The following is a 13614-nucleotide window of genomic DNA, read 5'->3' on the forward strand; positions in this document are numbered from 1 at the left end:
GAGATGAGTGCAATTGTGCAGTAGTTTAAGCATTCTTTAGTATTGCCTTTCTTTGGGATTGGAATGAAACTGACCTTTTCCAGTCCTGTGGCCACTGCTGAGTTTTCCAAATTTGCTAGCATATTGAGTGCAGCACTTTCACAGTATCATCTTTTAGGATTTGAAATAGCTCAACTGGAATTCCATCACCTCTACTAGCTTTGTTCGTAGAGATGCTTTCTAAGGCCCACTTGACTTCATATTCCAGGATGTCTGGCTCTAGGTGAGTGAGCACACCATCATGATTATCTGAGTAGTGAAGATCTTTTTTGTATTGTTCTTCTGTGTATTCTCTCCACCTCTTCCTAATATCTTCTGTTTCTGTTAGGTCCCTGCCATTTCTGTCCTTTACTGTGCCCATCTTTGCATGAAATATTCCTTTGGTATCTCTAAATTTCTTGTGGAGAGCTCTAGTCTTTCCCATTCTATTATTTTCCTCTATTTCTTTGCACTGATCGCTAAGGAAGACTTTATCTCTCCTTGCTATTCTTTGGATCTCTGCATTCAAATGGGTATATTTTTCCTTTTCTCCTTTGCTTTTGGCTTCTCTTCTTTTCACAGATATTTGGTGGCCTCCTCAGACAACCATTTTGCCTTTTTGCATTTGTTTTTCTTGGGGATGGTCTTGATCCCTGCCTCCTGTACAATGTCATGAACCTCTGTCCATAGTTCTTCAGGCACTCTATCTATCTAATCCCTTGAATCTATTTGTCACTTCCACTGTAAAATTGTAAGGCATTTGATTTAGGTCATACTTGAATGGTCTAGTGGTTTTCCCCACTTTCTTCAATTTAAGTCTGAATTTGGTAAAAAGAGTTAATGATCTGAACCACAGTCTGCTCCTGGTCTTGTTTTTGCTGATTTTGTATAGAGCTTCTCCATCTTTGGCTGTCCTGTGTATGAGTTTTATGTGGTTAGGTGAGGACAATAAGATAAACTGAATAGTAAGTTTAGAATAGGACCAAGGGGTTGTTTGGCACAGTAACTTTGTATGCTAGTCACTAACAGAATATTACCATTATAAACTTCAAAAACAAAAACAGTTACACACATATGACTTATCATGTACATAGGAAAAAAATGGCCAAAGAGATCAGTCCTCAGCAGAGTGATCCTCAAACACAGGAGAGCTTTATTAGTTTATAATTGTAATATATCAAATGGGCTTCTCAGGTTGTACTAGTGGTAAAGAACCCCCCTGCCACTGCAGGAGACATGAGACTGGGGTCAGGAAGATCCCCTGGAGGAGGAAATGGCAACCCACTCCAGTATTCTTGCCTGGGAAATCCCATGGATAGAGGGCCTGGTGGGCTGCAGTTCATGGGTCTGTAAAGAGTTGAACACAACTGAAGTGACTTAGCACGAACTTAATAATATATCAGTATCAGCCTTCGAACTGTAGTGCAGGAGAAGACTCCTGGGAGTCCCTTGGACAGCAAGGAGATCATTCCAGTCAATCTTAAGGGAAATCAACCCTGAATACTCATTGAAAGGACTGATGCTGAAAGTGGAACTCCAGTGTTCATCTGATGTAAGCAGCTGACTCATTGGAAAAGTCCCTGATGCTGGGATAGATTGAAGGCAGAAGGAGAAGGGGGCATCAGAGGATGAGATGGATGGATGGCATCATTGATGCAATGGACATGAACTTGGGCAAGCTTCAGGAGATGGTGAGGGACAGAGAGGCCTGGCGTGCTGCAGTCCATCAGGTTGCAAAGAGTCAGACACAACTGGGTAACTGAACAACAAAAATATATCAAATAGAACTAAGTAGAATTCATTCTCTGTGGAAAGCTGATGGCAATAATGAGAATATAAACAATGTGTATTCAGGGTATATATATACAATGATTATGCTATGCATAAAATACATCTGTGTGCAAATGGAGTCTCATTCCACATGTTTATGGATTACAAATGTAGTCTTGATTACATTTTAGGTTTAGTATTCATATGTTATTTATTGATTTACAAGTAAATACATGATTTATTAAGTGCTTGATTAAGAAAAAAACTGAAATGGGAAACTATTCATGATTAAGGAAGGACAACAAGCATAAAATGTGTCACCTTATCTCTACCTCCAACCTTTTAATGAGACCTGGTACATCCATGGTCCTTGAATTCTGGAAAAGTTTCACTTATAAAATATAAACATCCTAGTTTTTAATATAACTTTCTACCCTTCAAGTTTTAGAGTTAGTTTTACTCCAAACTTGCCTTTCTTTCACCTGACCAAGACCTCCATACTTCTGTTTTTTCTGCATCCTTATGTGCTCAGTCGCTTCAGTCAGGTGTGACACTTTGTGACCCCATGGACTGTAGCCCACCAGACTCCTCTGTCCCGGAGATTCTCCAGGCAAGAATACTGGAGTCGGTTGCCATGCCCTTCTCCATGGGATCTGCCCAACTCTGGGATCAAATTCCTGCATCTCCTGCATTGCAGGAAGATTTTTTACCTACTGAATCATCTGGGGAGTCCCTCTGTCCTTTCTACTTTTTCAGTATTTGTCTACATCTCTATATTTGTCTATATCTCAATTTTGAATAGATTTGAAGTCGATCCACTCTCTGATATCCTTCTTTCACTTGATCTGTTGTCATTCTCTCACATCCACCTTGAAGAACACCGATTTTGGACCATGAAAACTGTCATTCTTCCTTAATAAAGTCCAGGCTAGGTACAGTGTTCAGAGAAACATGAGACCCTCACAAAGTACTCTTCCTTTAAATATATTTTCACTAGCATCCCCGAGGGTTCAGTGGTAAAGAATCTGCCTGCAATGCAGGAGACACAGATCTTCCTGGATTGGGAAGATCCTCTGGAGGAAGGCATGATAACCCACTCCAGTATTCTTGCCTGTAGAATCCCAAGGACAGAGGAGCCTAGTGGGCTACAGTCCATAGGGTCACAAAGAGTCAGACACAACTGAAGCGACTTAGCAGCAGCAGCATGAAATGGGCATCCAAGACTGTCTGGAAACCCTGTTCTCTCACTGGTTATTTTAAAGCCATCTCCCTCCCACCAACTGTGTAATCTATGTGGAGCTAGTCATCCTACTTCTTATCTCAGAGAAAATAAATGCCACTAAGATTGGAAATCTGTCAACATCACACCCACAAAGGTGAATGAACCTGGACCTGTATTTTTGTCTTTTGCACTGACCACAGTGTAAGAGATATATTCCTCCTTTGTAAGATTAATTCATTCACCTCAGTTCTGAAATCTATAGCCTTCTACTTTCAAGAGACCTTGTTACATTGATTGTCCTCTCTTTCTGCAGTATCTTCAAATGAAAACATTAGCTAACATGGGTTGAAAGTATACTGATGTGCATTTACAGATGAAAAGACTGAGGCTGGATAGATACCCAGTAGGAAGTTGCTGGATCACACAAGGAGCTTAGCCAGGTGCTCTGTGATGACCTAGAGGGGTGGAGATGAGGGGGATGGGAGAGAGGTTCAAGAAGGAGGGATATATGTATGCATATAGCTGATTCCCACTGTTTATAGCAGAAACTAACACAACATTGTAAAGCAATTTTACTCCAATTAAAAAAAAAAAGACTGAGGCTGAGACAAATGGAAGGACACAAATATGGAAGGGAATAAGCATGCTCACCCTCTCTCTTCGCTGTGACTAGTGCTACGATGGGAACCGCTGTCACCTGCAGCCCTTTTCTGCATGCAGGTGTCCGAGTAACAGCTTGAGTTCTTGAAAATCTATGCCAATTTGTGGGCTGTGGGCATGCAGTGATCTTTCAAATTTTACAGAAACAATAAAGTGGGACTTATAATCAATAGTCTTAGGAGTTTCATGATTTAAGACTGAGGCCTGTATATCCTCTAACTTGCAGATCTGTTGGCATTCCTGACTCTTCTCCCATTTGGATCTGTAAACAGCAGGAGCTATACAACCAAAGTATTCTCACTGGTAAATCAGTAATGAGTGGTGTTAACACATGGGCTTCCCTGGTGGCTCAGAGGTTAAAGCGTCTGCCTGGAATTCAGGAGACTTGGGTTCGATCCCTGGGTCGGGAAGATCCCCTGGAGAAGGAAATGGCAACCCACTCCAGTACTCTTACCTGGGGAATCCCATGGAGGGAAGAGCCTGGTGGGCTACAGTCCATGGGGTCACAAAGAGTCTGATAGGACTAAGCGACATCACTTTCACTTTCTTGACACACAGGGTTACACCAGGTTTTTATTTTAGGGAACAGATTTGGCTTTGTGGCCAATAAAAACATGTTTACTGGCAAACGGAAAACATGTCTGATCTCTAGTAAGCAAGTGCTAGGAAATAACATTAGCAAATTTCGCTGCCAAGTTTTTGAATTCATCTTAACCTAAAGGTAATTATTATATCTAGTGAAGAAAAGATCTAGCATAGAATGCACTTCACTCTAATTAGGTTTCTTTCCCCAGTATTTGCCCACCCATTAGCTTTTATTTCCCAAAGTACTATTTTAGTCACCACAGAACAGAGATAGGTGACTAAGGATGAAAGGAAATATTACTTTAAATTCAAGAGGGAAGTACAGGCTAACAGCAAAAGTCCTCATGTCCCAGATAGGCTGGCATGGACCTCTGTGCATATCTATATTATTACACAGAACATTACTAAATTTTCAATATCCTCCTCTAGAGAGTAAGATCTTCAGGAAAAAAAAAATTGGGACGTTTCTTTCTTAGTCAATAATTCACAGTGTCCAGCATCATGCTTAACCCAGAGTGCTCAATAAATGTTTATATTATAGATTTTACTAAATAAACCTCTGCAATCACCAAGAAAGCCTCAATGGAGTATTTGTCTTCTCAGGAAATAATAGCAAAAATTTTGGCCATATTGCATTAAAGGCTTAATTTTATTGTTACCTCTAGATGAATTTCAGATATGGAACTTTTCATATAATGATAATATCCTACTAAAATGTTAGCTATTTTGTTCCTTTCATTACAAAAATGTTTGTGAGAGAAACAGGGAAAATAAAATACAGGCCAGGTCCATAATAGTACCTTTATATCATACTCAGGTATGTACCTTTATATATACTGATGTATAGATTTTTTGGAGTAGTCAGATGCTACCATGTACCACTTATCCCTACCAGCTTCAACCCCACAGTTAAGAGTCAGATATGAGATAGGTCATAATAATTTGTAGTATAACCTTTCCAGGTTCATTCTTTCCTTCCATGTTCCCAAGATTATATATATATACACACACACACACACACACACACACACACACACACATACACACACAGAGATGGGCTTCCTAGTTGTCTAAGTGATAAAGAATATGCCTGCCAATGCAAGACATGTAAGTTCGATCCCTGGATCAGGAAGAGTCCCTAGAAAAGGAAATGGCAACCCACTCCAGTATTCTTGCCTGGAAAAGCCCATGGCCAGGCTACAGTCCACAGGATCACAAAAGTGTTGGACATGACTTAGCACAAACAAAAATACACACTATACACAGATGTATATATCCATATACATGTATGTGCTGTGCTGTGTGCTGTGCTAAGTTGTTTCAGTCATGTCTGACTCTTTGTGACGTGATGGACTATAGCCTTCCAGGCTCCTCTGTCCATGGGATTCTCCAGGCATGGATATTGGAGTGGGTTGCTATGCCTTCTGCCAGGGGATTGTCCCAACACAGGGATTAAGCCCACATCTCTTAATGTCTTCTGCATTTACAGGCAGGTTCTTTACTACTAGCGCCACTTGGGAATCTCATATACAAACAAATTTATATACGCACACAGATGTATCAGTTCAGTTCAGTTCAGTTGCTCAATCATGTCCAACTCTTTGCAACCCCATTGAACTGCAGCACGCCAGGCCTCCCTGTCCATCATCAACTTCCGGACTCCAACCAAACCCATGTCTATTGAGTTGGTGATGCCATCCAACCATCTCATCCTCTGTTGTCCCTTTCTCCTCCTGCCCTCAGTCTTTCCCAGCATCAGGGTCTTTTCCAATGAGTCAGCTCTTCACATCAGGTGTCCAAAGTATTGGAGTTTCAGCCTCAACCTCAGTCCCTCCAATGAACACCCAGGACTGATCTCCTTTAGGATGGACTGGTTGGATCTCCTTGCAGTCCAAGGGACTCTCAAGAGTCTTCTCCAACACCACAGTTCAAAAGCATCAATTTTTCAGTGCTCAGCTTTCTTTATAGTCCAACTCTCACATCCATACATGACCACTGAAAAACCATAGCCTTAACTAGATGGACCTTTGTTGGCAAAGTAATGTCTCTGCTTTTGAATATGCTGTCTAGGTTGGTCATAACTTTCCTACCAAGGAGTAAGCGTCTTTTAATTTCATGGCTGCAATCACCATCTGCTGTGATTTTGGAGCCCAGAAAAATAAAGTCTGACACTGTTTTCACTGTTTCTCCATCTATCTGCCATGAAGTGATGGGACCGGATGCCATGATCTTCATTTTCTGAATGTTGAGATTTAAGCTAACTTTTTCACTCTACTCTTTCACTTTTAACAAGAGGCTCTTTAGTTCTTCTTCAGTTTCTGCCATAAGGGTGGTGTCATCTGCATATCTGAGGTTATTGATATTTCTCCCAGCAATCTTGATTCCAGCTTGTGCTTCATCCAGCCTGGCATTTCACATGATGTACTCTGCATATAAGTTAAATAAGCAGGGTGACAATATATAGCCTTGACATACTCCATTTTCTATTTGGAACCGGTCTGCTGTTCCATGTCCAGTTCTAACTGTTGCTTCCTTACCTGCATACAGGTTTCTCAAGAGGCAGGTCAGTTGGTCTGGTAATCCCATCTCTTTCAGAATTTTCCACAGTTTATTGTGATCCACACAAAGGCTTTGGCATAGTCAGTAAAGCAGAAATAGATGTTTTTCTGGAACTCTCTTGCTTTTTTGATGATCCAGCAGATGTTGGCCATTTGATCTCTTGCTCCTCTGCCTTTTCTAAAACCAGCTTGAACATCTGGAAGTCCATGGTTCACGTATTGCTGAAGCCTGGCTTGGAGAATTTTGAGCATTATTTTACTAGTGTGTGAGATGAGTGCAATTGTGCGGTAGTTTGAGCATTATTTAGTATTGCCTTTCTTTGGAACTGGAATGAAAACTGACCTTTTCCAGTCTTGTTGCCACTGCTGAGTTTTCCATATTTGCTGGCATATTGAGTGCAGCACTTTCACAGCATCATCTTTCAGGATTTGAAATGGCTCAACTGGAATTCCATCACCTCCACTAGCTTTGTTCATAGTGATGCTTCCTAAGGCCCACTTGACTTCACATTCCAGGATGACTGGGTCTAGGTGAGTGATCACACCATCGTGATTATCTTAGTCGTGAAGATCTTTTTTGTATTGTTCTTCTGTGTATTCTTGCCACCTCTTCTTAATATCTTCTGCTTCTGTTAGGTCCCTACCATGTGTGTTTACATGTGTGTGCACACGTGTATGTATATGTATCGGACATTATCAGGGATTTGAAACAGCACCTTGAAAATAAATTTCAATTTGGGAAATATGTGTCAAGATTTCCCTCAAAGATTCATTTTTTGATCCAAAAATCCTATGTCCAATAACTTGTTCTATAGTTATTGAGAAATACAGTAAATATTGTATGCAACAGAAAAATCAATAAATATATTCAATAATTATCTACTATTTAATTAAATATAATATACTCACATTGTTAAAAATTATTCAGTCCTTCCTAGAGATCACATTTGAAAGGAACATTAAATAATGCATTAAAATACCCATAAGGTAATTTTAAGTGAAAAAAAGCAGGATATAAAACTGTTACACATATAATTGTGGTTTTATGCCCTAGGCGCTAAATATATATATATTTTTCCCCTACCTTTTACACTTTTTCTGTATTAAAAGGCATTTTATTTTTATGATCATAAAATTTAAGGGGCTGTTAAAGGAAGAGTCTCTAATTGTTAAAATCAGGAACGCGCTAATAGAATGGGATATAATAGGGTTAAGTTTAATGTCTATGTTTAGGAATAAATACCTGAGGGAATAAAAATTAATAAATAGTCGTGATCTTAATGACTGAAGATCAGTTTTAGGCAACAGTTTGCAATGCCTCCTGACAAGACAAATGTAGTCTGTAAATTACTGTACTGTTTCTATTAAGAAAATTAAAAATGAAAACTCCTCTACACTCAGACTTTATTTGGGCCATATTTGAAGTATAGTGTTTGATTCCAAGAATCACATTTAAAGAGGATCAATAACCTATAAATTAGTGTGACCAGACTTACAAATGACTTCCATGTGAATTATAAACTCCTTCAGAGTAGTAGTGCTAGAAGGGGCAACTGTTTAGGGTAAATATAAAGGCATAATTCTCAAGACTAGAACTGTAGCAAAATGGAACCAGTTTTTTTTTTTTTTTTTTAAACACTATGACCAAATGGGATTTATTCCTGGAATTTGAGAATGGGTCAACAGACAAAAATTAATCAATGTGATAAGTCATCTTAATAGAATGAAGGAAAAAAATCATCTCAATTGATGTAATAGAAGAATTTGACAAAATTCCACATTCTTTCATGATAAAAACACTTAACCAGAAATAGAAAGAAACTTACTATGATAAAAGGGAAAGATTGAGGGCAGGAGGAGAAGAGGGTGACAGAGGATGAGTTGGTTAGATGGCATCACTGGCTCAACAGATATGAGTTTGAACAAACTCTGGGAGATGGTGAAGAACAGGGAAGCCTGGTGTGCTGCAATTCATGGAGTCGCAAAGAGCTGGATACGACTTAGTGACTGAACAATAACAACATGAAAAATCCATGGCTAACAACAAATCAGTGTGTGTGTGTATGTGTGCGCACGTGCGTGTGTATGATATTATTTTGCATTCACAAAAGCTAATGGGAGACTATCTGAGTGGCCCCTTTGACAAGAACCCTGGTCCACAGATAACAGATTAGTTCCACCACCATGGTATCAAATCTGCAGGATCCTAGACTTGTAAGGCAAAACAAAATCTGGGTGTTTTCAGGATAAAGACACTTCCTTCATTATGAGGATTCCTTCCCCATTAATAAAACATGAAAAAATATCATAGAAAAGGAGTTGAGTCTGAATCACAGAACAGAACTACTTTTATAATGTAGCATGTTACAAGCCTCACAAAGCAGATGTACATAGAAAGTTTGCCAGGTTATTTTACGATAATATTATAAAATATTTTTCTCAATTAAAAAGCTTGTGGCTATCAACCTAAGAAAATCCTGTTGGAATGTATGTGTTCAAACCTGTCTTCAGAACCTACTTAATATGTCGATAATTACTTATGAGTCTATTTAATGTCTGGTTTTGAATTGCTTTTTCTGTGATTCACAAAAATGTAGTACAAGTATGCCAGATGGCAATGCATAAGATGAGAATAATTTAATGCTTTTGCTTAGCAAAGTAGTGTAACTTGGCTTACTGTGAGAAGGAAAAGTATTTTTAGTATGTCAGGCTTCACATTTAAATGTAAGTATGTATGTATGGGTGTATGTGCATATACATAAACACATAGTACAATCTATAAAGGAATTTTTCACATCTGTATCTTGTTTAGTTAGTGCATTTTGGATATCCATTCACTCAACTTAATGGGCATGTACTTTGCAGCGAATTTTCTTTGTGATGTTTTTTTCTCATTGCAGAAAAGGGGTGAGAAGGTGGGTCTGATAAGAAAGAATAAAAGACCGTTAAGACCATTACTCAACAAATACAATATGACTGTTAACCAAAGCCAAGATAGTCAACTCAGAAGGGTAAATATATTTCAATAGAAATAGTTGAATATTTGGAAATACATAGACTCATATTTACTGAAGGACTGAAACCTCAAATTACACAGCATGGATATGCTAGGTAACTTTGAATTCACATAACAAACTATGAAATTTTGTTCCTAATCAGAAATGGACTCAAGGTAATAGATACATTTTTAATAAAATAAATGGAAACTATTTAAAAAGCTGGGCAAAAACAAGATTCCTACTTAATTGTCTGTTCTTTGTTATTTCCTGCCACAGATTTTGGCCAACATTTTGTATTTATATAAACATAAATCAATTGAAAGCAGTAAAATGTCTTCAGAGTATCCTGTACTTCCAATGTATAACCAAATTCCATTTTCTGATTTCTCATTTCATAAAAATAAAAATAATCTCAGAACATTATCTTCTTCTAAGTGCTTCTCCACAAAACTCACATCTTATCTCTGCAAAATCACTGATCTCATCTAAAATTATGAAACCTAAAGTTATCTTTCTATCACTGCATGTCAAACAAATTAACCTCTTCTCTTTTATTCTCTTGTCTTTCCAACTGCCTTAACTTCTTGCTGCCAACTGGTGAACATCTGCTGCTCCAAGGCATACCAAATCATTTTACTTTCTTCTGGATCTCTCTTCTGTTCATAGTCAAGTATTTTTTTAATTACTAAAAAAGTCCTGATGCTTTTATTTATTAGGTAAACCTCAAAGGCATCTGTTATTTTCAGAGTCCCTTTATCTAATGAAAGACAGCCTTTGCCAAGAAGCTAGTATGTCTTTCTTTGAAGTTTCCTATAAGTCAGGTCTCCTTCACTGATCCCTTCCTGACTCAACTTTCCCTTGTTTTTTATCTAAAATACATTGCTAGTCATCCTTGGATTCTCAACCAATACTGAGTAGCTAATAAACAAGTTAATTTCCCAATATTGATGTCAGGGTTGGAACAAGAACCAAAATAATTTATGTTAATATTTTTGATTTACTGAATACATGGCTCTATACTAATTGGTACTAAATCGGGCTTAATCTATCAAAGGGAACCAAAAACAATGATGAGGACATCCTACCCTCTTATAAGCCTCAGGGTCATATCTCTGTCACCAAATGCTAAGAGTAACAGGAGTGTACGACCTGCCTACTTAACTACCCCCTGAATCCCTAGGATTCTGGAGCTACAATAGAAAGAACAGGGATGCAGATCTCTATTTGGCACTTAAAGTCACAATGCAGTTCTCTCATCATCCTGTAAGTAATATATACATGCTATCTGCAGCTGCAAAAGGACTCCTGCCTTCTGTACGCAATTCATTTATTTGAAAGGAAAACAATCTCACTCTTCACAGGTATGGTGACTGTCTCCTCTACAATTAATTAGGCTCTATTTGTTTACATAATATTAAGGAGTAATTCAGGCACTGGGCTTTCAAGTTGCCAACAAAACACACATTGTTTTCAGTTTCTTAAAACATAATTAATCTGTAGACTTCTGTGCGAGGTTCACGCAATTGATTTTTTTCCTGCCCCCTCCCCTCCCACTTTGTCACTTGACAGCTTGAAATTGGGCCTGGAAAAGCTCATTTGCATTCTGGCAGTAAGGCTGAGGAATAAACCGAGCAAACCTGTCTATTTGTGTACTTCAGTATATAACTCTGCTTGCTTCCATCAAGACTTATTTTCAGTATTGTGGCCAACAAAAGCATTAAACAAGTTTTCTCAGACATGAGTGATAAGCTGTAAAATGTATTTCTTTAAAGAAGGTTTTTTTTTGTTTTTTTTTTTTCCCGGTGACACTTATGGAATGCAATAAAACAAAAGAAGCAAATCTCACTAGAAATTCAGTGCTACCTTGCCATTTGAACTCTTCTTGTTTCCTGACATGTTAAGTACCTTCATTATAGTTTAGGTTGTACCTGATTATAAGTTTAAAAGGTTAAAGTTTTATTTCAAAAGAAATTATTTTTAAAAAATCAGTGTTTCACACTGAACTTTAAAGACTACATTCTCAACCCAAGATTGTCATTTCACACATTGATCTCTTTGGGGAGTTGATGCTGGTACCAGCTTCTTAGAATGAAAAACATCTAAAGTCTATTTTTTTTCAGTTACTAGTATTGTTTCAACATAATGTCTCCTGGATATTTTTTTTCTAATTTTTCCCCCAGTGAGAACACCTGGTGCATTTTTATTTAAATTATTTCTTCCCTAACTACTCCCTCTTCCAGGGGCCAAACATTTAGCAGAAACCAATTATTTTTCTGACTATAAACTCAAGTTTCATCAACAAAATGGAAATGTGTACACATGTGTGTGTGTGTGTGAGAGAGAGAAAGAGAGAAAAATATCTCTGTGCTACTGAAAAATAAAAGTGAGAAAAAAAAAAAACCACTTTCCTGTGTTCTGTACGTAATGCTGTAGTATTGTGTTAATGACAGAAATAGTGTTCTCAGTCATTTCAGTCAACACATTCTTCTTTTCACAACCTAATCTCCTTCATCTGAAAGAGAAATATATTTTTAGCTAACTCTCTGGGACCAAGTCATTGATTTATGAATATAAGGTGAAGGACTTCATGAATTTTTTCTTGACCTCCATCTGTCATTTCCTCAGTCATATCTATTTTAAGAAACATAAAACAAATTGTCCCAATGGGGCACATTATCACCTTGATATATCACACAGGAAGAACTCCTTCTGCTTCTTATCACACTTGGACAGAAAATTAGCTTTACACTATCCTAAGCTGATTTTCTCTATATCCTTTATTATTTTATACTGATGGTGATCTACATTACTCAAATGTGGATTCATTCTGAAATTGCTCACAAGAATTGGAGTAAGGAACTTCAAGTCTTTTTTTAGATAAGGACAAACAACCAGAAACAATTGTTCCTGCATCTGAGAATTTCTGGGAAATTCATCCACAAAAGCTACATGAGAGATCATTACGGTGACTGCTAACATTTCCTTTAGGCCACATGAGCTCACGTTCTAACAACACTATCATTTCTTTGACAGACACCACATCTGTTAAGCCTCAGGCCTCATGCTACATAAGCATAAAAAGCAATTGCTTGCACTAATAATCATTAGGGAAATGCAAACAAAAGCTATGACATACTGCCTCACACCCATTAAGAAGCCTACTATCAAAAAATCAGAAAATAACAAGTGTTGGTGAAGATGTGGAGAAACTGGGTACGGTTGGGGGGGCCGGGGGTTGTAAAATGGTGCAGCCAGTATGGAAAATAGTGCAGTGGTCCCTCAACAAATTAAAAATAAAATTACCATCAGATCAGATCAGTCGCTCAGTCGTGTCCGACTCTTTGCGACCCCATGAATCGCAGCACACCGGGCCTCCCTGTCCATCACCAGCTCCCGGAGTTCACTCAGACTCATGTCCATCGAGTCAGTGATGCCATCCAGCCATCTCATCCTCTGTCGTCCCCTTCTCCTCCTGCCCCCAATCCCTCCCAGCATCAGAGTCTTTTCCAATGAGTCAACTCTTCACATGAGGTGGCCAAAGTACTGCAATTTCAGCTTTAGCATCATTTCTTCCAAAGAAATCCCAGGGCTGATCTCCTTCAGAATGGACTGGTTGGATCTCCTTGCAGTCCAAGGGACTCTCAAGAGTCTTCTCCAACACCACAGTTCAAAAAGCATCAATTCTTCGGCGCTCAGCCTTCTTCACAGTCCAACTCTCACATCCATACATGACCACAGGAAAAGCCATAGCCTTGACTAGACGAACCTTTGTTGGCAAAGTAATGTCTCTGCTTTTGAATAT

Source organism: Bison bison, unplaced genomic scaffold (assembly GCF_000754665.1).
Source record: "Bison bison bison isolate TAMUID 2011002044 unplaced genomic scaffold, Bison_UMD1.0 scf7180017864145, whole genome shotgun sequence".
NCBI classification, from domain to species: Eukaryota; Metazoa; Chordata; class Mammalia; order Artiodactyla; family Bovidae; genus Bison; species Bison bison.